This window comes from Carcharodon carcharias, chromosome 5 (assembly GCF_017639515.1).
Source record: "Carcharodon carcharias isolate sCarCar2 chromosome 5, sCarCar2.pri, whole genome shotgun sequence".
Lineage (NCBI taxonomy): Eukaryota > Metazoa > Chordata > Chondrichthyes > Lamniformes > Lamnidae > Carcharodon > Carcharodon carcharias.
This window is the reverse complement of record NC_054471.1, coordinates 189,427,699-189,451,676: the sequence shown is the minus strand read 5'-3', so window position 1 is coordinate 189,451,676 and position 23,978 is coordinate 189,427,699.

The following is a 23,978-nucleotide window of genomic DNA, read 5'->3' as shown; positions in this document are numbered from 1 at the left end:
TAAATTTTGACTGCCTACATGCCCGGTTTTTACTGGATATATAGCGTTAGAATTGACTTTAAAGATATTGAGCTACCAATGAAAATCACCTAGGGAGATAAACTAGTCTATCACTATAATTTGCTGGTACAGATTTATTTTAAAAAATTATTAATGAATAATAGTCAAGCACTTACTGACCAGACTCATAAAGGAATAAAGGCCACTTGGGCAAGTATCTCAAGCTGCCATCATCCACTGAATGGCATTTCACCATAAATTATGGGTTAAAGGGTGGGACATAAAAACTGAAGGAAAGGAATGAGATCAAAAGGTCATTTTCTGACTTCACAATCTTGGCAGAGGGACTCACCTGCTGAGAACAAATACCATACATTTTTGTGCAAGAATTTTTTGCTGTGTGTTCATAGTGGGTGAGGCTTACTTGCCGCTAATGTAAAATTTAAAAATTACATTGCTAAGAGAAAAGAGTAATTACTTTTTTTTCTATTTGTAAAATTCTTTCAGCTAAAATTATCTTTTAATTTATCATAATAATCTATATTCTAATATCCTATGTTAAGTCAAATGTCAGGTTAATTTTATCTGGATGAAATCAAAATATAAGATATTATGGAAAATCAAAAGATAATTGTAGCTGAATGAACTTAAAAAAAAATGGAAAAAACAATCCCTTTCCATGAAGAAATAAAAGCCTCTTATCAGTCAACAAGATTATGCACAGTTGGGAACAGTGGATAAAAACAAAAAAACTGCGGATGCTGGAAATCCAGAACAGTGGATGCTGCTCCCTAGTTTACAAGCCCAATGTATTCCATAAGTGACCAAGACCTCATAACTCATGATACCATCAATCCCTTCCTTATCTATAACAGTAAGTTTACAAATGCTCAGCCCAAGTTAAAAGTATAGAATGGTTTTAGGGAGTGCACTTGTGATTTCTCAATGTGCACTTTTGCCAGGCAATACTCCATGTCAGAAATATGCAAAACATCATCTCTTCAGTATAAGCTTGGTACCCATTTCTTCATTGTGTTTTCTTGCTCGATCTGTAATAAAAATGAAATATTTGAAATTAATTGTATGTTTAGATACAAATTATTTTTAAAAGAATGACTATAATCCCATGTGAGTAATCAAGGCAGTGGGTTCTTCAGTACTTCCTGTGAACGCACAAATCAGTGACCCATATACTGCCAGCCCTAAACTCTCCATCTATGTGCAACAAGCGAAGAGACACAATGAATGCCTTGTACTAAAATTAACTCACACTTCTACGACATTCATAAAAATGTCATTTAATGAAAGTCAGAAAAGGAATCTCTTTGAAATTAAAAGCTGAAAATGTAATAAAGTCAAAATTAGTATAGATAGCATTTGTACATCATAATGCTGGATCCAGATGTGCAAATCAAATTTGAGACAAGTAGTCCAATGTAGCCACAGGGAGTTTCTAAATCAATCTGAAGTCAGGGTTAAACATATTGAGGTTGAATGTAGAAACTTTCTCTTTAAAGCAAATTGAATTTAAAAAGTAATAAAGGAAGCGTTTTAATAGATAAGATCATATTCCTTTTAATTTAAAGACAGAAGCAGTTACTTTTAATGCAAAATATAATACCCCATATTTTTCTAAACAATGACTAAAATCAACTCTATTGCCAGATTATTTTAACAGACATCCCAAAGTTAAACAATATATCCTGTTCTTAACTTACATTGCTTGAGGTACATGAGGCTGTCTTCAATAATTTCTAAAGCTCAACAAATATTTTCATTTAGAAAGGTTATTATCCCAGATCATCATGAGGCTTGCCATGAATCTTACAGGATTTTCTTTTATTTATCAGTGGTTTGTATTTTCCTGTAGAGGTAGATCATTGAAAACTCATCAGTTATCCATGAACTGTATGGAAACAATTAAAAGACTGGAGTATTTTATTTAAAGCATGTGTACACAGCAAAATACACAGAATAATAGCAAAAGAAATTATAAGAAAGGTTATGTTGTATACCATTAAATGCATACCTTTTATAACTTATTTTCTTTTCATCTCTCTTGCTCTTTGATTTTATTTCTCATGTTTCTGGTATATATTTAACTCATATTTGCCTTTGACTTTATCTGCTTTTGCCGAAGACTTTCTTTTCCTATTCTGTTGTTTGCTGCCTTATTATTTTTTGCTGTTTTCGAATTGCAGTATGTTGCAGCCTCAGGATGCTGGCTGATATGCTGTTAGTGCAATGACCATTGTTTGAAAAAGCGCATTAAAATGTTCAGCTTGCCTCATGGCTTAGTGCAGTGCTACTGAACCATACAGGCAAGAGGTGATAAAAGGAGCTGCACTATCTGCCCTAAATTAGGTTAATGGAATAGACACTACAGCTTCAGCAGCCCTTAAATAAGGAGATGGGGAGGGGTGGGTGGTTGGGGTGGAAATTATATGGAAATATACATATGAAAATTTCAGGAATTTTCAGAAACAGGATCGGCTGTAATTTTGTTATTCCATTTTGATATCTCTTTTACTCCGACGGCAGCCCAGCAATGGCTTATATTTCCCCAAGCGTTATTAAACTTTCACTTCCCCAATCCCCTCCGTTCAAAGACTTCACTGTACCTCCTACTACTTAAATTCACACACTCAACACCTGTTAATGCCTTCGAAACTAACCCACAAAACATTCTGCTTTCAGCATGCAAATAAGTGTCATCTTTCTCTCACTCCTTTCACACCTCACACTGTATTTACTTTTCTCAAATAATTGTCTTGTACACACTTGCTGTTTCTCTCTCTCAAGCATGCAAATTATTTTAATCTGCATCACAGGTCTTTACAACCCTTTCACAGGCCATGATAAAGAGGAATGTTGATATACAACACTCTGAATACAAAGCAACATAACTGGTAAAAAGTTGTAAATTCATTGAGGAACCCAAAATGGCACAAACCGTGCCTTACTGGAAGTATAATGCCTTTGTTAACATCATGTTATATGCCTCTGCTGACACAGCAAGCCTTCCTGATGACTTCTGACCTAAGACACGCACAGCGGAATCCTCTTAAGTGCTATGGTGCTGTCTGCGAAGCCTGGCGCTAATGACTGCAAGTGCTGCCTGAAGCAAGATGGGAAAACAAACCTTGAAGTCCTGAGCAAAGTGCAGCCCGCCAGTTGCATCTCACTTATTTGCAGTCGTGAAACACATCGGTGTGATGCGGACGATCCAGCATGGTGGGGGGTTGGTGGGGGGGGGGGGGGGATGATTTCCAGCGGGCTGTCCTTATAATAATATGCAAATGTATTACAATGAGGTTCCCGATGTCTGAAGGTGGAAAGCATGGCCTGCCATCGATGGACTGAGCGGATGATTGCAAACTGGCTTCACGACGTTACGAAATTGATTTTTGGCCGTCTCGCCATATTGTCCGCTCACACCGCCGAACAGGCTCAACACCGGCGAGTTTGGATGACTCCACCCTGTACGTCACAGAAAAGACAATACAAATCATTTAATTGAAATACTTGAAATCATTTAATTATATACCAAATTAATTTTCTGTCAAAAATTCAATTTGCTGCATAAATTGACATTTAACAGATATCTTGCATTGTAATTTTTCAACAGAAATCACATCCATGAAATGCAAAATAAAACAACAAACGCGCTAGATTAAATAACACCTGAATATTAAACAGTGGCAGTGTCCTTTCCTCCAATAGAATATACCTCAATATCTTCCATGCCTGCAAATGTATTGTTGAAGAAAAGTCAGAACTAAGTCAGAAATGTGTTCATTTTTTTCCCAGTAGTTTCTTTTTAATTGAGAGGCCAAGGGTAAGAGTCAAGCTCCTTAATGCTGGACACAACCAACGTTGAATGATCAGATCAAGAGACAACATGGGGGTGATTCACACGTTAGCCCCAAACTGGGTCAGCAGCAGTGGTGAGAGGGGACAAAGGCTACCAGTTCTAGAAATATTGTTCACAGGATATGGAAACAATGCTGCAAGTTATTTAATAACCTGAGCAGAGCTGCTAAGGTAAGAATGTTATTCATATTTACTTTAGTTTCTAATTAGCCCTGCACTAGTCAACTGATGCTGCCCTACGAACTGCTGCCTCATATTCCTCATGCTCGCTGCTTCAGTCTCTCACCAAGGACCCGATGCCAGGCTGCCTCAGACATCACATCCCTTCAAAAGGCCACCCACCATCATGCTGGATGACTTGGCACACAGCGGATGCAAATAACCAAAACAAGAGAAGGCTCAGTGGCCAATGCAAGTCCTGATGCCAATAGAGGAACTGGTCGGTTATGTCGTTGGTAAAAAATATGGCAGGTGGCGAGGTTGGAAATTATGGCCAGAATTTTTAGCTCGATGGGTGGGTGCGCACCCGACCCAACCGAGCGTGAAACGACGCGCAGTGACGTCGTCCGAGCGAGACCCGTCAACGCAGTGGTGCGATCGTCCGGCCGGCGGGCGCGGGCCAGAGTCAGCAGTGCACCCGCTGACAATTAGAAGGCCTATTAAGGACATTCGGTTACCAACTGTCCTTAACTTTTCACTGCCCGTTCAACCTAACAGTTGACGGGCAGGTGAAGAGGCCAAGTGGCCTTTGCGATTTTTTTTTGGGAAATCTCACCCACAGGCGGGATGTGGGCCAGGATTTTCCCCTCGGCGATTTGGGGGCGGGGCCTGCTCGCCGAGGGGAAAATGACCCGGGATGAGGTCGGGAGGAATCCCAGATGTCATCCCGGTCCCTTTCAATCTTTAGGAGGGCGGGCGGACAGCGAAATCAGCTGTCCGCCCGCCGACCTGTCAATGGCCAATTGAGGCCATCAACAGGCTCATTAAGATAATTAAAGACCTGCCCGTCCAACCTTAAGGCTGCCGGGTAGGCCAGGAGCCCCGGCGGGGTTCTGATAATACACGAAACCTCATCCACCGGCGGGATGAAGTTCCATGTCCGTTTTCTAAACACTTAATAAATTTCACGTGTTTATTATTAACATGTCCCATCTCGTGTGACATCGTCACAGGAGGGGGACCTGTTAATAATTTCAATATTTATCTATTTTTTAGACTTTTCTTACCTGTCACGAATCTCCCTGAGACAGGACTTTGCCTCAGGGAGCAGTGCGCTCTTTGACAGTTGGGGAATCCCTCCCCCTCCCCGGAACAGGAAGCGCATAGCGCTTCCTGTCGGGCAGGCCGCTGGGCGGGGCCTTAATTGTCCCGCCCACTCAAAATGGCGGCGGGCCCCGTTTCAGTGGCAGGGGGTCGGCTGTCAGTCCACCAGAGGGCTAAATTCTGCCCGTTGTTTTCAGAAGCAAATACGAATGAAATAAAACCTTTGATTTTTACTTAAAAGCATGTCCTTGCTCGTGTGACCGAATGACACGAGGGGACGTGTTTTATTAAACACTTCTGATTTTTAATCATTTTTTCGATATCTTCTTCAAATTATTCAGCGCATGTGTGAAGTCCACGCTAAGTCTGCTCGCCCTCGTCCCCCTGCCCGCGATCTCGAGCATCAGGCAGGGCGGGCCTTAATTGGCCCGCCAGCGTGAAATCGCAGTGCGCTCCCCATCGTGGGCGGCAATCAGCTTCCCGACCGCCCCCACCCGCCAAGGGCAGAATCCTGCCCTCTACGTGGCTGAGTGTTTGTGGCCATATTCCCATCTATTCCCTTCATGACGAGCTCTTTCTCTCGCACACTGCGCGACAGCCGGGCGATGTACAGCGTTGCCACTCACTTGCTATAGTTGAATCTCATCCGCAAGCGAGTTCATGCTCTATGTCTGCCGCTGAGAGTATGGATGAAGACTTAAGGGGCCCAGTGGATAAAAGAAGGACAATTTCTGTGCAACAACAATTCCTGGATGCGTTGGCCTGTCTGCCAGGAAGTGTCAGGAATCTTCTATGACTTTCTTGCAAAATCCAAAATGTCCATTGTAAATTGTGTGGGGTGCTGGTAAATAATATCAACTCCTTCCAGCCAATCATGCAGCGTGTGATAATCCCCATGGATGGTGCAGTTGGGGGTCCTCAGTTCAATGTTGGAAACATGTGATACCAGCGTTGGCAGCTTTGATTGAAGCTCAAACTGGTACTATTCAGGCACTAGCTTCCACCATCTCCATCAGTTTACAGGAAACATGAGGGAGCATATTGAGAGTGTCTTCATTTGCATCAGAGAGCTCTTTAGCTTGTTTGACTATATATTAGTGCAAGCGCTGAGCTCCAACACTGCAGAATTAGCAATCGTACTTTCAGAACTACAAATGCTGTCTTCATTCATAATGACACCACACCTGCTTCTCCATTAAATACTCAACCATGTCGTGGCATGAGGATTGTTAATTATTGTTTTTTTGTCCAACTAGGAAGGAGAAAGGGCTGGATGCAATCCTTAGAAATCAAGAAGGGCAAGTAAGGAATGAAATTAATAGAGCCGTAGAAGCAATGAAGTTTACAGCACCGAAGACTATTTTGTTTTGGTCCAGAATATCTGATGTAAAGGATAGAACTAGAGCCAATCTTTTTATTTACAGGGTTACATCTTACATGCATACACCTCCTAACAAAACAATCAAAGTTTTAGTCTGTGTCTATTTTTATAGGGGCTCAAGTGACTACCCAGTTAATGCCCATCACCTGCACAATTAAATACAATTAATATACAACTAAGAATTTGGTAGATTGCATCCCTATCAGCCCTCCAATAGCTATCCAGAACTAACCACACAGTCTCGTTGTCTTCCCATAATCCTGTATTTTCCACTGCTTCAAAAGTTCATCCACTTTTCCTTTAAAAATGCATTGGTAATTTTCAGTAGTTCTCCCTGTGGCAGAGCATTCCATAATCTGATAACTCGCTGCAAAACAATTTGTTTTTATCCTCATTCTTCACTTCTTATTAAACTGATGGCCTTTCATCTTCCCAACTAAAATAAGCAATATTTTCCTACACAGGCTGTTAAATTCCTTTCTAATTTAAAATTTCCTCCACACATGTAAGTCCCGATGGAAATTGCCTCAGTACCTCAAATCTTGGCTCATAACTATTGTTTCTCATCCCTGATAACACCCTGGTAAATATATGGCGTAAACTCTTTCAGCAAAAAAATTCTTTCCATAATAATGTTTACAAAATTGTTCTTAGTACTTTAATTGTGACCCAATTGTTGGCTATGCAAACTTAACATATCTTTTTTACTCTATGTCCATATACAAGAAACACAAAATGCAGTTGTCCTTTTTTTGTGGTTTTGTATTCACACTTTCAAGGAATGAGAGCATAAGAACATAAGAGACAGGAGCAGGTGTAGGCCATTCGGCCCCTCAAACCTGCCCCACCATTCAATAAGATCATGGCTGATCTGTCCCAGGCCTCAACTCCTCTTTCGTGCCAACTCCTCATAGCCTTCAACCCCCTGATATTTTAACAATCCATCTACCTCCTCTTTAAATATTTTCAGTGATCTAGCCTCCACAACTCTGGGGTAGAGAATTCCAGACATTCACTACCCCCTGACAGAAGAAATCCCTTTGCATCTCAGTTTTAAATGAGTGTCCCCTTATTCTGTAACTATGCCCCCTAGTTCGATATCCCCCACTAGTGGAAACATTTTCTCAACATCTACCCTGTCAAGCCCCCTTAGAATCTTGTATGTTTCAATAAGATCACCTCTCATTCTTCTAAACTCCAATGAATAAAGGCCTAACCTGTTTCTTGATAATTCAACCCCTTCATCCCAGGAATCAGCCTAGTGAATGTATGTTGAACTGCCTCCAATGCCAGTATATCCTTTCTTAAATACGGGGGCCAAAGCTGTGCACAGTACTCCAGGTGCAGCCTCACCAACACCCTGTACAGTTGTAACAAGACTTACCTATTTTTAAACTCCAACCCCCAAGTAATACAGGCCAAAATTCCATTTGCCTTCTTAATTACTCGCTGCACCAGCATGCTAACTTTTTGTGTTTCATGCACAAAAACACCCAGATCCCTCTGTGATGTACTTTTTTGGAGTGTCTCCCCATTTAAATAATAGCCTGTCTTTTGTTCTTTCTACCAAAGTGCATGGCCTCACACTTTCCCACATTAAACACCATTTGCCAAGTTTTTGCTCACTCATTTAACCTGTCTATATCCCCTTGCAGATTCCTTATGTCCTCGTCACAACAGGCCCTCTGACCTGTTGTATCGTCAGCAAATTTGGATACGTTACACTCTGCCCCCTCCTCCAAGTCATTAATATAGATAGTGAAAAATTGAGGCCCTAGGACTGATCCTTGTGACACTCCACTAGCCATGTCTTTCCAACCTGAAAAAGACACATTAATCCTGACTCTCTGTCTCCTGTGTGTTAACCAACCTTCAATCCATGCTAATACGTTACCCCCAATATTGTGAGCTCATAGCTTGTGCATAACCTTTTATGTGGCACCTTATTGAATGTCTTCTGGAAATCCAAATACACTACATCTACCCCTTTATCAACTCTTCTTGTTATATCCGCAAAAAACTGTGGCAAATTTATCAAACATGATTTCCCTTTCACAAAGCCATGTTTACTTTGTTTGATTGTGTTAACTTTTTCTAGATGCCCTGCTATTTCTTCCTTAATAATGGACTCTAGCATTTTCCCAATTGCAGATGTTAGGCTGACTGGCCTATAGTTTCCTGCTTTTTGTCTTCCTCCCTTCTTGAACAGGAGTGTCACATTAATGGTTTTCTAATCTGTTGGGACTCTCCCAGAATCCAGTGAGTTCTGAATAATTTTGACCAATGCCTTCACTGTCTCTATAGGCACTTCCTTTAAAACCCTTGGATGCAGATCATCCGGTCCTGGTAACTTATCTACTTTTAGTCCCATTAGTTTGTCAAATACTTTGTCCCTTGTGATAGGAAGTCTTTCAAGATCTTTCTTCCCAATAATATCTTGCTTATCTGATATCTTTGGGATATTTATAGTGTTCTCCACCATGAAGACCAGTGCAAAATATTGATTTAAATTATCTGCTATTTCCCTGTTCACCATTACCAATTCTCCAGTCACATCCTCCAAGAGTCCCATGCTCACTTTAGCTACTCTCCTTTTTATATACCTGTAAAAGCTCTTTCTGTTTGTTTTTATATTTCTTGCCAATTTATTTTCATAAATCAATTTTCTCCCTCTTTATTAGCTTTATAGTCACCCGCTGCTGGTTCCTAAAAAAATCCCAATCCTCTGGCCTACCACTACTTTTCACTGCTTTGTATGCCTTAGTTTCTGATTGGATACTCTACTTGACCACCTTTGTTAATCACAGGTTGTTCGTCCTTCTCATTGAGTCCTTCTTTTTGACTGGGATAAATTTTTACTGAGTGTTATGAAATGTCTGCCACTGCTCATCCACTGACCTTCCCCTTAGTCAATTTTCCCAGCCCACTTTAGACAATTCTTTCTTTATACCTCTGTAATTACTCTTATTTAAGTTGAGTACACTTGTTTGAGACCCAAGTTGCTCGCCCTCAAACTGAATTTGAAATTCTACCATGTTGTGATCACTACGCCCTAGAGGATCCTTAACCACAGTATCTCTTCTTAATCCCACCTCAATACACATTACTAGATCTAAAATAGCCTGTTCCTGGGTAGGTTCTGCAATGTATTGTTCTAAGACACAATCCCTGATGCACTCTACAAATTTGTCTTTCATGTTATCCCTGCCAATCTGATTTGTCCAGTCAATATGCAGATTACAATTGCACCACCTTTCTTCCATGTGAAAATATTTCCCGATTTATATTTTGTCCTACAGTGAGACAACACTTCGGGGCCTATAGATGACTCTCACCTGTGACTTCTTCCCCTTGCTATTCCTTATTTCCACCCAAACTGATTCCACATCACAATCTATTGCATCTATATCACTACTCACCACCGCACTGATACCTTCCTTTATTAACAAAGCTACCCCACCTCCTTTCCATTTTGCTTATTTTTCCAGAACGTCGAATACCCTTGAATATTGAGTTCCCAGTCTTGGTCACCTTGTAACTATATCTCCGCAATTACTATCAAGTCATATTTGTCAAACTTGACTTCCCTATCACAAAACCATGTTGATTCTGTTTGATTGTATTAAATTTTTCTAAATGTCCTGCTATTCCTTTGCTGTCCCAGCCAGCGAAGCCCACAACCCGTGAAAGAATGAATAATAAAAAAAAATATTTATTTCTATTTGTGCTGTCAAATGTCAACTCATCTGTAAACAAATGCTGCGTGCATTCAGATAAAGGGCTTTAAGTTTTGACTTTTTATCATTATTGCTCATCCTGGTTCTGATTTCTGCTGCACTCTTCTGTTTACATTTTCTGCCCCTTCCTGTCACACTTCGATTATCATTCACCCCTTCACTACCCTGCACCTCTCTCATTTCTTTTTGATTTTTTAAACTTCCCTTCAATTGTCCCTCCCCCACCAATAATTAGTTTAAATTCCTATCAACAGCCCTAGCTATATGATTCACCAGGACACTGATCCCAGCATAGTTCAAATGAAGCCCATTCCAACCGAACAGCTGTCTCCTTTCCCTTTTGCTAGTGCCAGTGCCCCATGAACCAGAACCCATTTCTCCTGTGCCAGTCTTTGAGCCACACACTTACATCTCTAATATTATTTATTCTACGCCAATTTGCACGTGGCTCAGGTAGTAAACTGGAGGTTCTTACCTTTGCGGTTCTACTTTTTAATTTAGCCCTGATCTGCTCATAGTCCCTCAGCAGAACCTCTTTCCTAGTCCTATCTATGTCATTGGTGCCTACATTGCCCATGACAACTAGATCCTACTCCTCCCACTCCAAGTTATTCTCCAGCTTAGAAGAGATGTCCTTAACCTTGGCACCTGGTAGGCAACACAGCCTTCGGGACTCTCTGTTTTTGCTGCAGAGAATAGTATCTATTCCCTTAACTATGCTATCCCCTATTACTACCACATTTCTCTTTTCTCCCCCCACTTGAATGGCACTCTGTATCACGGTGCTGTAGTCAGTTCGCTCATCCTCCCTGCAATCTGTGCCCTTGTCCACAACGGGAGCAAGAACCTCATACCTATTGGACAAGGGCACTGGCTGAGGCTCCTCCAAAGCTAAATTTTGGATCAACGTACCTGCCTCACTCACAGTCACACCCTCCTGTCCCAGCCTTCGGTCCAAATTTGATGTAATTAATCTAAGGGGTGTGACTGCCTCCTGAAACACAGCATCCAGATAATTCTCTTCATCCTTGATGTGTCGCAGTGTCTGCAGCTCAGACTCCAGCTCATCAAATCTGAGTCGAAGTTCCTCGAGCAGCCAGCACTTGCTGCAGATGTGGTCACCGTGGATGGCATCGGCTTTCACCAGAACTCACGCACTACAGCTGCAACACATCGCCTGCCCAGCCATCTCTACTCTATTTAATTAATTCATTTGGATGTTAAATATTTTAAAAGTGAATTTCTTAACGTTACGCTTCAGCTGTAATAGCATCTCCTGACTTAAACCACTTGTCCAATAAAAAGAGACATGGAAGAGATACCCACCAATCACCTAACTGTTTTCCTTTGATGTCACATTTCCGCTCTAACATGTAGAAATGGGTCCTCCTCTCACACTCTCCTCTAGGTGCTGCTGACTGCCTGTCCCAGGGTCCTCCTCTCGCCAGCGGAGGCCACATCCCATGAATGAATTGTAAAAAAGGGAGAAGTAAAGTTAAAATTTCAGATCATGGACGTTCCCTCAAAACTGGAGAAGGTCCACAATATAAGTTTTAAAATGATTAAAGAGGGAATGGGAATTGGAGGGGAAGAAAGAACAAAAGAAAGATGTGTGATGGGGTGAAAGATAGGATTGATTAAATGACAAAATGGATGATGGAGCAAGGCAAAAGGGAATGGTAATGGGGTAAGTAAAGAAAGAGATATATGGGTCTAAAGGGATTGATATTGGCAATAGCAGAACCATTACCTACAGTTGCTGACAAAAGAATAGGAGAAGTGGTGATTTTGATTTGAACTTTTTGATCTCACTTGAGTCTGGAAGGTTGCAAAGGGCCTAATTGTAAGAGGGGGTGCTGCTCCTCGAGCTTCCTTTGAGTTTCACTTGAATAATAATAGAATAATAAGCAGAGGGGTTAGAGTTGGAGTGGGGCAGAGATTTAAAATGACAGTTGAATGGTGGATCGGGGTCATGTTTAAAGACTGGGCACAAGAGTCCTGCAAAGTGATCACTGCTTTTGGTCTTCCCAATGTAGAGAAGGCTGTGTCCTGAGCAGTAAATACACTGTACTAACTTGAAAAAAGTACAAGGAAGTTACTGGCTGGAATTTTATGGGGATGAGCAGAGATGAGGGGGAAAACAGGAAGCCTCCCACTCTGGCCCCTGTTACCGTAGCATTTCATGCCAGTTAGCCAATTAACAGCCAGCAGACCAGGTGGTCGGCCGCTGAACATCTGGAAGTGGATCTGGAGACATGGACGCAAGTATTTCCAACATGTTTAAAGAGATGCCAGCACCTGAGCCCTGATTCAAATGGCGGCCTGCAAGAAACACAGAGACCAGTGGCCTCAAGCAATCTGCACAACAAAACCACCGAGGGAACCCACTTGTTAGTATTGCAGAGGCAAGATCCTGGGTGACCCCTTGTTTCAGTGATGACTCCGTCCATGCCCTTCTCCAGGCTACTCAGGCAAAGCAAAGGGCCCTCTTCCCCAGGAACAGAAGGAGGAGATCACCCTGACCAAACAAGCCAGCCTGAACGGAGGTTGCAAAGGAGGTCAGCAGCAGTGGAGTTGTCCAGAGAACCTGGCTGCACTGCCACAAGCTGGGTCAATGACCTTCTCCATTCTGTTAGGTTGAGTGAGAAACCTCAGTTCCCTTTTTGGGGGAAGCAAATGGGTCAGTCTGAGGGTAGGGATGATGGGAAGGGAGACCCGACTATGTCTGTAGCTGTCGGTGGAGGCTCCTTGGATAGGAATGTGAGGAGGGAGGAGTGGCTATCTCCCATATCTAGGTGTTCCTTTCAGCTTGCTCCTGATGTGGGCAGTGCCTCCTCAGCCTCTTTGCCAGGGACATTAGCACCTCAATTTAACATCACGACAGAGGAGGCTCCTGAACCTGTACCCCTTAGGAATAGAATGAAGTCCAGCTCAACTGAGTACTGTGAGACAGAGTGCTTAACTGGAGGAATTTGAACAAGAAGGGAGCTGGATTCACTGAGACCTGAGAGCTGAAGCCCAGAGGCATTAATTTGGTGAGCGGAGAGGTGATTGGTTGGTGAGTTTTAAGGTCTATTTTCTCTCTAAAATGGGCCAGTAGTTTAAAGTGATACTGGGGAGACAAAAGTATTGTATTAAATTAACTAGCTTAACTAGTTAAACTACTACAAATAATCATTGAGTGATATTTCTAAACTTGAAACCTAATTAGTTAAATAAAATGCAGTAAAGGTGGCAGGGCAGGTGATGAGTTGCAGCTGTAGCATGGGGGTTGGCTGGGCACAGTAACCACACCTATAGTAAGTGTCTGCAGATCGAGGAACTCCAGCTCAACGCTGATGACCTGTATCCAAGCTTTGGACTCTGCACTGAATCAGGGAGGGGAAAGTTACCTAGGCACTTTGTTGTTCCAGGAAGCAGTCACACTCCCTAGGCTAGATACTTCACATTTGATCCATGGTCAGGGACAGGAGGGTGTGACTATGAGTGATGTGAATATGAGGAAACAGAAGGTTGCATTGGAGGGGCCTCAGCTCTTGCAATTGCCCCAGAGGTTCAATGCTCTTGCAACTTTTGTGGATGAGTACAGGGACTGTAGGCAGGATAAACAAACTAACCGCAGCACTATGGTGCAGGAGGCCATTCAAGTCAAGGGCACAAAAAGGAATGTAGTTGAAGTAGGGGACAGTATAGTTAGGCAGATGGACACTGTTCTCTGCAGTCAAGAGGGTGAGTCCCAAATGTGTCTGCCCTGTGCCAGATTTAAGATTGTTTCCTCAAGCCTGGAGAAGAACTTGGATTGGGAAGGAAAGGATTCAGTTGCCTTGGTCCATGTGTGTACCAAAGACATAGGTAGGATGAAGAGAGAGGTTCTGCTGAGGGAATTTGAGCATTTAGGGACTAAATTAAACAGTAGAGCCACAAAGATAATAATGTCTAGATTATTATCTGAGCCATGAGTAAATTAGCTAAAGGATTGGTGTGGGAGTAATGGGTTTCGATTCATGGGGCAGTGGTACCAGTTCTTGGGCTAGAGGGAGCTGTACTGTTGGTACACCAGACCACCACTTTCCTGGTGAATCATAAAACTAGGGATGTAGCAAGAGTTGTAAATTCAATAGTAGGGCAGCGGGGGTGGGGGGAATTTTCATTTGAGGCAAGGTTTAGAAAGTTAGCAAGAAAATGACAAGGCAATAATGCAGGCTAGTGATATGAGCAATGATGACCAGAATGTGACAGGAAGGGAAAAAGTGCAGAAACATATGAGTGCACCAGAACATAAGGTCAGAGCAGGGAAAAATGGTCAAAAGATAGAATTAAAGGCTGTTCATCTGAATGCATGCAGCATTTGTAATAAGGTGGATGAACTGGTAACACAAATAGAAATAAATCAATATGATATGAAAGCCATTACAGAGACATGGTTGCAAGGTGGCCAAAGCTTGCAGCTGAACATTCAAAGGTTTTTGATATTTTGAAAGGACAAGAAGAAAGGAAACGATGGTGGGACAGCTCTGTTAGTAAAATACGAGATCAGTATAGTGGTGAGAAATGATCTTGGTTCAGAAGATCAAGGTATGGGCCAGGTCGTCAGGTGGGATTGGCGGGAGTGAGCGGGAGTGGTTGTGAAATGGACTGCCACCGCGATTGGGCCCTCACCGTGATGTCACGCTGGCTGGACGTTAATTGGCCAACGGGCGTGAAACACGCGCTGCGGCTCTCAGTGCTGATGGGGCTGGGGGCCGGGAGGAGTGCGAGCGCAGAAGTTCACGCATGCGTGCAGTGAAAGCTCCCTGAGGCACAGGCAGCTGAAGATTTTTAAAATAAAAAAATAAAGAAATTAAAAGTGTTAAAGAGATGTCCCCTAATGTGACTCTGTCACATGACCAGGGACATGTTAGAGGTGAGTTTGAAAAGTTCTTAATTTTCTTTTAAACACTGGTCAAAACCTCAACCCGCCCGTGGATGAGATTTTGCCAAAAATGCAAAGGACGCTCGGACGGTTGAATGGGCAGCAAAAAATTTCAATCAATTAGTTCATTAAGGGCCTTAATAGGCCGTTTAATTGTCGGCGGGTGCGCTGCTGACTCCCGCGCGTGTGCCCATCAAAATATCGCGCGTGCGTAATGCCATTGCGATACTTGCAGAACGCCAGCGCGTGTCATGTTACTTGTTCAGGTCGGGCGCATGCCCATCCGATGAGCCAAACACGCTGCCCATGCAATCAGTTTGGGTGGAAATAAAATATATCAAAGGAAATAAGTCACTGGTGGGAGTATTTTATAGGCCACCTGGCAGTGGTTACACGGTAAGACAGACTACAAATCATGAAATAATGGGGGCTTCCAAGAAAGGCACTGCAATTATCATGGGCAATTTTAATCTTCATATAGATTGGACAAATCAAATTGGCAAATATAGATTGGAGAAGGAGTTCATGGAATGTATTCAGGATAGTTTTTTTAGAACAATACATTCTGGAACCAAATAGGAAACAGGTTACTTTCGACCTGGTAACATGTAATGAATCAGGGTTAATTAATTACTTCATAGTAAATAAACTTCTAGGCAAGAGTGATAACAACACAATAGAATTTCACCTTTAGTTTGAGAGGTAGAGATTTGGGTCTGAAACTAGTGTCTTAAACTTAAATAAAGACAATTTAAAAGATATTGCTATGGCCACAGCCGACGTTAATCGCTGCACAAATCAAACCACAGAAGGAAATTTGGCTTGTGGGTCATCCCCCCTTTTCTTATATTCTGAAAATAAGAACTGTCAAAGGCCTAGTAAGGCCATTAAAAAACTAATTACCTCAATTTCATGATCTGCCCATAAGGTTGGCGGGCAGGGCAAAAGGCCAGGCGGCCTTTACATTTTTCAGGAAACCTCATCCACGGGCGGGATAAGGTTTCATGAACTGTTTTAAAATCTAATAAAAATTTATATATTTTTTCTTTGACATGTCCCAGCTCAGGTGATAGTGTCACATGAGGGGACATGTTCTAAATGTTTAAACATCCTTTATTTAAAAGTTTAACACTGATATAAATCTCCCCGAGGCCCACACAGGGAGCTCTTAGCGCTTCCGGGTGCGCGTCACGATGGGCGGGCCTTAATTGGCCCACTCATGTAAAATGGCAGCACAGACCCGATTTGGGACACCGATCGAGTTCATGCTCTGCCCCGCACATCCACCCCGATGGGGGGAAATTTCTGGCCCTAATACCTCTATCCTTTTCATGTTTTACATTCCCCAGACAACTGTCTCCAATTAATCTCTGCCCAGCCTAATTAAATAATACACACATACACACACACACACACACACACACACACACACACATACAGCCTTTTCACAGAATAACACAGTCTTCCCCAAAAATATAAAAAAGTAACATCCATTTCTCACAATATGAAGAGAGAGTCAGTGAAAGCGGACTGGCAAAATAGTTTAAAAGGTGAGACGGGTAGAGGAACAACAGCAGATACTTAAGGAGATATTTCACAACTTTCTACAGAGACATATACAACTGTGAAAGAAAGATTCTATGAGAAGGATACACTTCTAAGTAACTAACTAAGGAAGTTAGGGATGGTATCAAATTGAAAGAAAACATGTACAATGCTTTGAAGGCTTATGGTAGAAGATTGGAAAAAGTTTAGAAAGTAGCAAAGGATGACTAAATAAATAATAAAGAGGGAGCAATTAAGGTATGCGGGTAAACTAGCAAGAAATACACAAACACACAGTAAAGCTTCCCCAAGGAAAATAATAGCTGAAGTAAGCATTGGTCACTTAAAGGATGAGACTAGGGAATTAAACATTGGAAAAAAGAAGTAAAAGGTAAAGAATCTGAACAAACATTTTGTATCTGTCTTCACAGTAGAAGGTATAAAAAGCATCCCAAGAATAGTATAAAATCAAGAGGCAAAAGGGAGGGAGGAACTTAAAACAATCACTATCACTAGAGAAAAAGTACAATAAAAATTACTGGGACCAAAGGCTGATAAGTCCCCTGGACCTGATACCTGAAGCCTAGGGTCTTAAAGGAAGGGGCTGCACTGTAGTAGATGCTTTGGTTGCAATCTACCAAAGTTCCCTAGATTCTTGAAAGATCCGAGCAGATTAGAAAACCTTAAATGTAACACCACTATTTGAGAGAGTGTGGGAGGTGGGAAGGGTGTTGTGGGCGTCAATTAGCTTAGTTGGCTAGATGGCTAGACTGTGATGTAGATTGATGCCAATGACACAAGTTCAATCCCCATATGGTTGTGTTATTTCATAGAGGCCCTGCCTCCTCACTTTCTCCTAGGCCCAACCATCTTTAACTGCTTCATCAGTGACCTTCCTTCCATCATAAGGTTAGAAGTGGGGATGCTTGCTGATGATTGCACAATGTTCAGCATCATTTGCGACTCCTCAGATACTGAAGCAGTCCATGTCCAAATGCAACAAGACCTGGACAATATCCAGGCCTGGGCTGACAAGTGGCAAGTAACATTTGCATCACACAAGTGTCAGGCAATGACCATTTCCAACAAGAGAGAATCTAACTATCGGCCCTTGACATTCAATAGTATTACCATTGCTGAAGCCCCCACTATCAACGTCCTGGGGGTTACTGTTGACCAGAAACTGAATAGGACTAGCCATATAAATACTGTGGCTAAAAGAGCAGGTCAGAGGCTAGGAATCCTGCAACAAGTAACTCACCTCCTGACTCCCCAAAGCCTGTCCACCATCTACAAGGCACAAGTCAGGAGTATGATGGAATAGTCTCCACATGCCTGGATGAGTGCAGCTCCAACAACACTCAAGAAGCTCGACACCATCCAAGACAAAGCAGCCCTCTTTATGGGCACTCCATCCACAAGCATTCACTCCCTCCACCACCGACGCACAGTGGCAACAGTGTGTACCATCTACAAGATGCACTGCAGGAACTCATCAAGTCTCCTTGGACAGCACCTTCCAAACCCACAACCACAACCATCTAGAAGGACAAGGGCAGCAGACTCATGGGAAAACTTCCACCTGGAAGTTCCCCTCCAAGGCACTCACCATCCTGACTTGGACATAGCATGTTTAACTAACTTGCTGAAGTTTTTTGAGGAGGTAACAGAGAAGGCTGATAAGGGAAATGCTGTTAGTGTAGTGTATTTGGATTTTCAAAAGGCATTTGAAACTATGCCACACAACAGATTTGTGAGAAAAATTCTAGGTCATGGAATCAAAGGGAAAGCGGGCATTTGGACAGGAAATTGGCTGAGTGATAGGAAACAGAGAGTTGTGATAAATGGTTGTATTTCAGATTGGAGGAAGGTTTGCATTGGAGTTCCTTAGGGGTCAGTGTTGGGACCCTTGCTCTCCCTGATATATATTAATGAACTAGACTGTGCTGTGCAGGGCATGATTTCAAAATTTGCAGATGGTACGAAGATTGGAAATGTTTTCAACTGTGATGAATATAGTCTTGAACTTCAAAAGAACATCGACACATTGGCAGTTTGGGCACAAAGGTGGCAGATGAAGTTCAATGCAAAGAAGTGTGAGGTGATCCATTTTGGCAGAAAGATATGGTGAGACAGTGTAAAATAAAGGGAGAGACTCTAAAGGAGGTGCAGGAACAGAGGGACCTCGGTGTATATGTACATGGGTCATTGAAGATGACAGGGCATGTTGAGTGAGCAGTTAATAAAGCATATAGTATCTTAGGCTTTATTAATAGGTGCATTGAGTACATGATTAAGGAGGACATGTTGAACTTGTATAAGACACGAGTTAAGCCTCATCTGGAGCACTGCGTCCAAATCTGGGCACCATACTTGAGGAAGGATGTGAAGGCATTGGAGAGAATACAGAGGAGATTTACAAGAATGACTCCAGGGATAAAGGACTGTAGCTGTGAGGATAGATTTAAGAGGTTGGGTCTCTTTTCCTTGGAGTAAAGAAGGCTGAGAGAAGACTTGTTTGAGACATTCAAGATCCTGAGGGGTATGGACAGGGTAAATAGTGAGAAACTGTTCCCAGTCAAGAGAGCACCAAGAGCTAGAGGGCACTGATTCAAAATAATTGGCAAAAGAAGTCGAAGTGATGTGAGGAAACATTTTTTCACCCAGAGGGTGGTTGGAGTCTGGAACAAACTTCCTGAGAGGGTGGTGGAGGCAGGTTTGATCAAGTTATTCAAAAGAAAATTGGATTGCTACCTAAAAAAAAAAAATGTGCAAGGTTACAGGGATAAGGCAGGGGAGTGGGACTAGGTGAAATACTCTTTCAGAGAGCCAGTGCAGACTCAATGGTCAGAATGGCCTCCTTCTGCACTGCAAAGATTATTTGACTGGGATATATCACCGTTCCTTCACTGACACTGTGTCAGCTGGAACTCCCCGTTGACCCCCCCCTGCCCAACAGTACAGTGGGTGTACCTACACCACATGGACTGCAGCGGTTCAAGATGGCAGCTCACCACCACCTTCTCAAGGGCAATTAGGAATGGGCAATAAATGCTGGCCCAGCCAGCGATGCTCACATCCTGTGAATGAATAAAAAAAAGAGCTCGTGAAGTTGCACCCATCAAGCTACAAGTTGCCAAAATTGTTTCTCTAATGGAGAGTGATGTCTATGGTCTAGATGATGACTATGGCCAAGATGATGATTCAAGAAAGGAGGGAGACAGAAAGCGGAGAACTATAAGCCATTCAGCCCAGCATCTGTCACTGGGAAAATTCTAGAATCCAATATTAAGAAATTAGTGTTAGGACATTTAGAAAATCAAAGTACAATCAAGCAGAGTCTACATAATTTTGTTAAAGTGAAATTGTGTTTAACAACTCCTTAAAAGTTCCTTGAGGATGTAACAAACAGGATGGATAAAGGGGAATCAATAGATGTAGTGTGTTTGGATTTCTAAAAGGCATTTGATAATTTGCCAGATGAAAGATTACTGAGCAAGATAAGAGCTCATGGTGTTGGGCGTGATATATTAGCATGGATAGAGGATTAGTTAAATAACAGGAAACAAATTCAGGATTAAATAGATCATTTTCAGGTTGGCAAACTAACTAGTGGAGTGCCATAGTGATCAGTATTTATGATCCATGTTAATGACTTGGATGAAGGGCAGTGATACAAAGATCGGTAGAAAAGCAAGTTTTATGGAAGACACGTAGGCTGGGATTTTGTGAGGTCATTGGTCAGAGAATCGGCAGAGAAGCCTAACAGTTCCATTGGGGAGGCCCAACAAAATCACATTCCTTTCAGGCATTTATGTGGCCACCATCAGGACTTCCCTGTGATCCCCCAGTGGTGAAAGTCCTGGCGGCTGAGAGATACCGGCCAATCACAGGCCACAGTTCCTCATGCCCCCTAACGGGAGCAATGACAGCACATATCAATGCACTTACCAGAAGCCCAGGATCATTGTGGGGTCCCAGAAGAAAAGGAAGTGAAGGCAGGTTAGGGACTGCAGGGTAGGGGTTCACAAGGAGAGGCAGGGAGGCTGGAAGCAAGGGCGGGGAGTTTGACTTTCAGTGGGCTCTGCTTTCCTGAAGCCAGGTTTCTCCCTCTCAATCAGGCACAGAGTGCCCAGATTGCGAGGGACCCCTCCCCTCCCTCCCCTCTGCCCTTGGAAGACTATGGCAGGGTTTTCTGGGTGGCTTTTTAAGGACAGCTGTGCAAGCTCCATTTAATGCATTAAACTGCAGTGGGCTCAGGATAATGTGTGTCAGTTGGATCATTAAGGAGCCTAATTGACATCCTGCTGCCAGCAGCCAGAAATCCGGCATCACCCCCTTCCGCCTTCCAACATTATTGGGGTAGCTTTTGCCGCTGCGGGAGACTGCTGCCTCTCCCACAATTAAATCTTTCCTGCACAATGGGCTGCACTCGATCCAGTTCACGGCGTTTGCAAAGGGATATAGACAGGTTAAATGAGTGGACAAAAATTTGGCAGAAGGAGTATAATGGGGGAAAATTTGAGGATGTCCATTTTCACAGGAAGAATAGAAAAGCAGATTTTTTTTAAAAATGAGAGATGCTGTAGAATGCTGCACGACATATGGATCTAGGCGTCCTTGTACATGAATCATAAAAAGTTAACATGCAGGTACAGCAAGTCATTAGGAAGACAAATGGGATGCTGGCCTTTATCACAGGGGGATGGAGTAGGGAAGTCTAACTACATTTGTACAGGGCACTGGTGCGACTGCACCTAGAGTACCGTGTAGAGTTATGAGGAGGGACATACTTGCATCGGAGGCTGTTCAGAGAAGATTCACTAGGCCGATCCCTGGGATGACCGGGTTGTCTTATGAGGAAAGGCTGAGCATGTTGGACCTATACTCATCGGAGTTTAGAAGAATGAGAGGTGATCTTATTGAAATATATAAGATGCTGAGAGAATTTTTCCCCTCCTGGGAGAATCTGGAACTAGAAGGCACAGCTTAAAAATAAGGGGTCCCCCAGTTAAGATGAAGATGAGGAGGAATTTCTTCCCTCAGAGGGTCATTAATCCCAGGAATTCTTTTCACCCGAGAGCAGTGGAAGCTGTGGCATTGAATGTATTGAAGGCTGAGTTAAACAGATTTTTGATCTACAGGGAGTCTAGAATTATGGGTCACTGGCAGGTAACTGGAGTTAAGGCTATAATCAAATCAGCCATGGGTGGAGCAGGGTTGAGGGGCCAAATGGCCTACTTCTGCTCCTGTTTCTTATGATCCTAATGACGTGCCAGTGCCTGCCAGGCATTAAGCAGCCAGAGGACAGTGTGAGGGGACATGAATATATTGTTATGTAATAGACATAGATATCCTCATGGCTATTTCTGGAATTTTAAAAACTGGACAAAGACCTTTTAAAATGCCTGAAGCTATGACTATCTGTGACCCCCGAACAAAAGGAGCTTTCGAACAGTATCAGGGAAACCCGTACCTCGTTATCTCTGAGGAGACATTAATGACACCCCTGTGAGCTGTTCAGACCAAATTCAATGACAACCATACAAACGCCATCTGCATTTCCTAACCCAGATTGGGCAACCAAAGTCTATTCGTCTGCTGGAACAAAGAAGCCCACAACCTTCCTTTCAATTCTTAATGGTTCAAACTTTTAACCATCTCGGGAACCCAGGCGAGGGATACACATTCCTTGTCAAAGACAATGTGGCGAGATGGGAGTCATTTGATGTGACCCTCTAGCTATTGCAACCAGTTATATTGCCTTGCTGTAGTGCAAGCTTAGCCTGCCATCTTACCATATATAAGCAGCCTCACAGAAAAGCACCTCTGCCCAGATTGAATACCTGGCCCTATCTACACTGTTTCTGCTGGAACTTCTGTACCATCACCTACAAGACTGATACATCTCTGTATGCCCATTTCATCATGTGACATCAACTCCACCGGAAAAGTGAATTGTACCACATTGATTCACAGCCTTCTGACCTCTATGAAGGAATACCTCATTGGAATTTGATTCTGAACTCTAGATCCCATGTGAAACAATAATTATTTTCTCTGTGGTCTTTGCCCTGTAAATATTTATTTTCCCTATCTTTCTTTTACTGTATGAGTGAACAGGAGGCAACGTGACAACCCTCCTGCTGCAGTTTAAGAGTGTGCAAATAAACTAACCCTTTAAGTTCATCCTATCTTGTGTTTGCTTTGGGGTTATTAATAGAGATTGGGATCACACCAAAACTGAGGGGCTGAGAAATATGCCACCACTTATAAAGGAGGAAGCAAATTAAAACACCTTTCTGGTGGCGAGAGGAGAAATCAGAACTGTTCAAGTTAACCCCTCTCCTGTCTGTAACAACAACCACCAAGGTCATCCCAGGTATTGGAGCTGCAAGGTGTGTTGATCCAAGGGCTGCTTGAGGTTGACTATGATGTATGTGTTCACCTTTTGCACATTGCAAAAGCACTAGGTGTCAGTGCATGAGGAAGTCTGGGCTTACAGCAGAGGTGAGTGACTATTGTATGCTTGCAGTGTAGCTCTTTATTTGGCTGGATGGTTGAAGTGGCAGGTGAAATGCATGTAATGCTTCCTCAGCTTCCCTCACTCCTATAACAGGCCCTGCTGACTGTGGGGATAATGCGGCTCCTCATTGGCTTCCTTATCTTCCTCCTCATTTGAGGATGCCTTGTTCTCTTCAGCAGCCAAGGCCTCCCCCCTCTGCAGCACCAGGTAATGTATAATAAACAGACTACTGTTAACTTGGGGGCCCTTCCAGGGGCCTTTTGAAGTGCTCCACTAGAAAGATCCAGGCATTTGAATCTCATCTTCAGGAGCCCAGTGGTCTGCTCTCAGGTTGTTCAGGTTGCCACAAGTCTCCCTTAATAGCATCCCTCTGTCTCAGTCCTTGGGTTCCTCATTGGTGTCAGCAGCCATCTCTGCAGTGGGAGTCCCTTATCAACAAGAATCCATCCTTGCTGGTGCACAGAGTAGGTGAAAAGATGTGACACCTGAGAGTGTCGTAGCTGCTCCCAGGATAATGAGCACAATCCTGTAGGTTCCACTGGTAGTGGTCACAAACATGCTGGACATTGAGGGATTGAAATATCCAGGTTAATGAAAGCCCTTGATTGACCTCAACAAAAACAAAAATAAAAATACCTGGAAAAACTCAACAGGTCTGACAGCATCTGTGGAGAGGAACAGAGTTAACGTTTCAAGTCCATATGACTCTTCAATAGAACCTTGATTGAGTTTTTCTTTTCC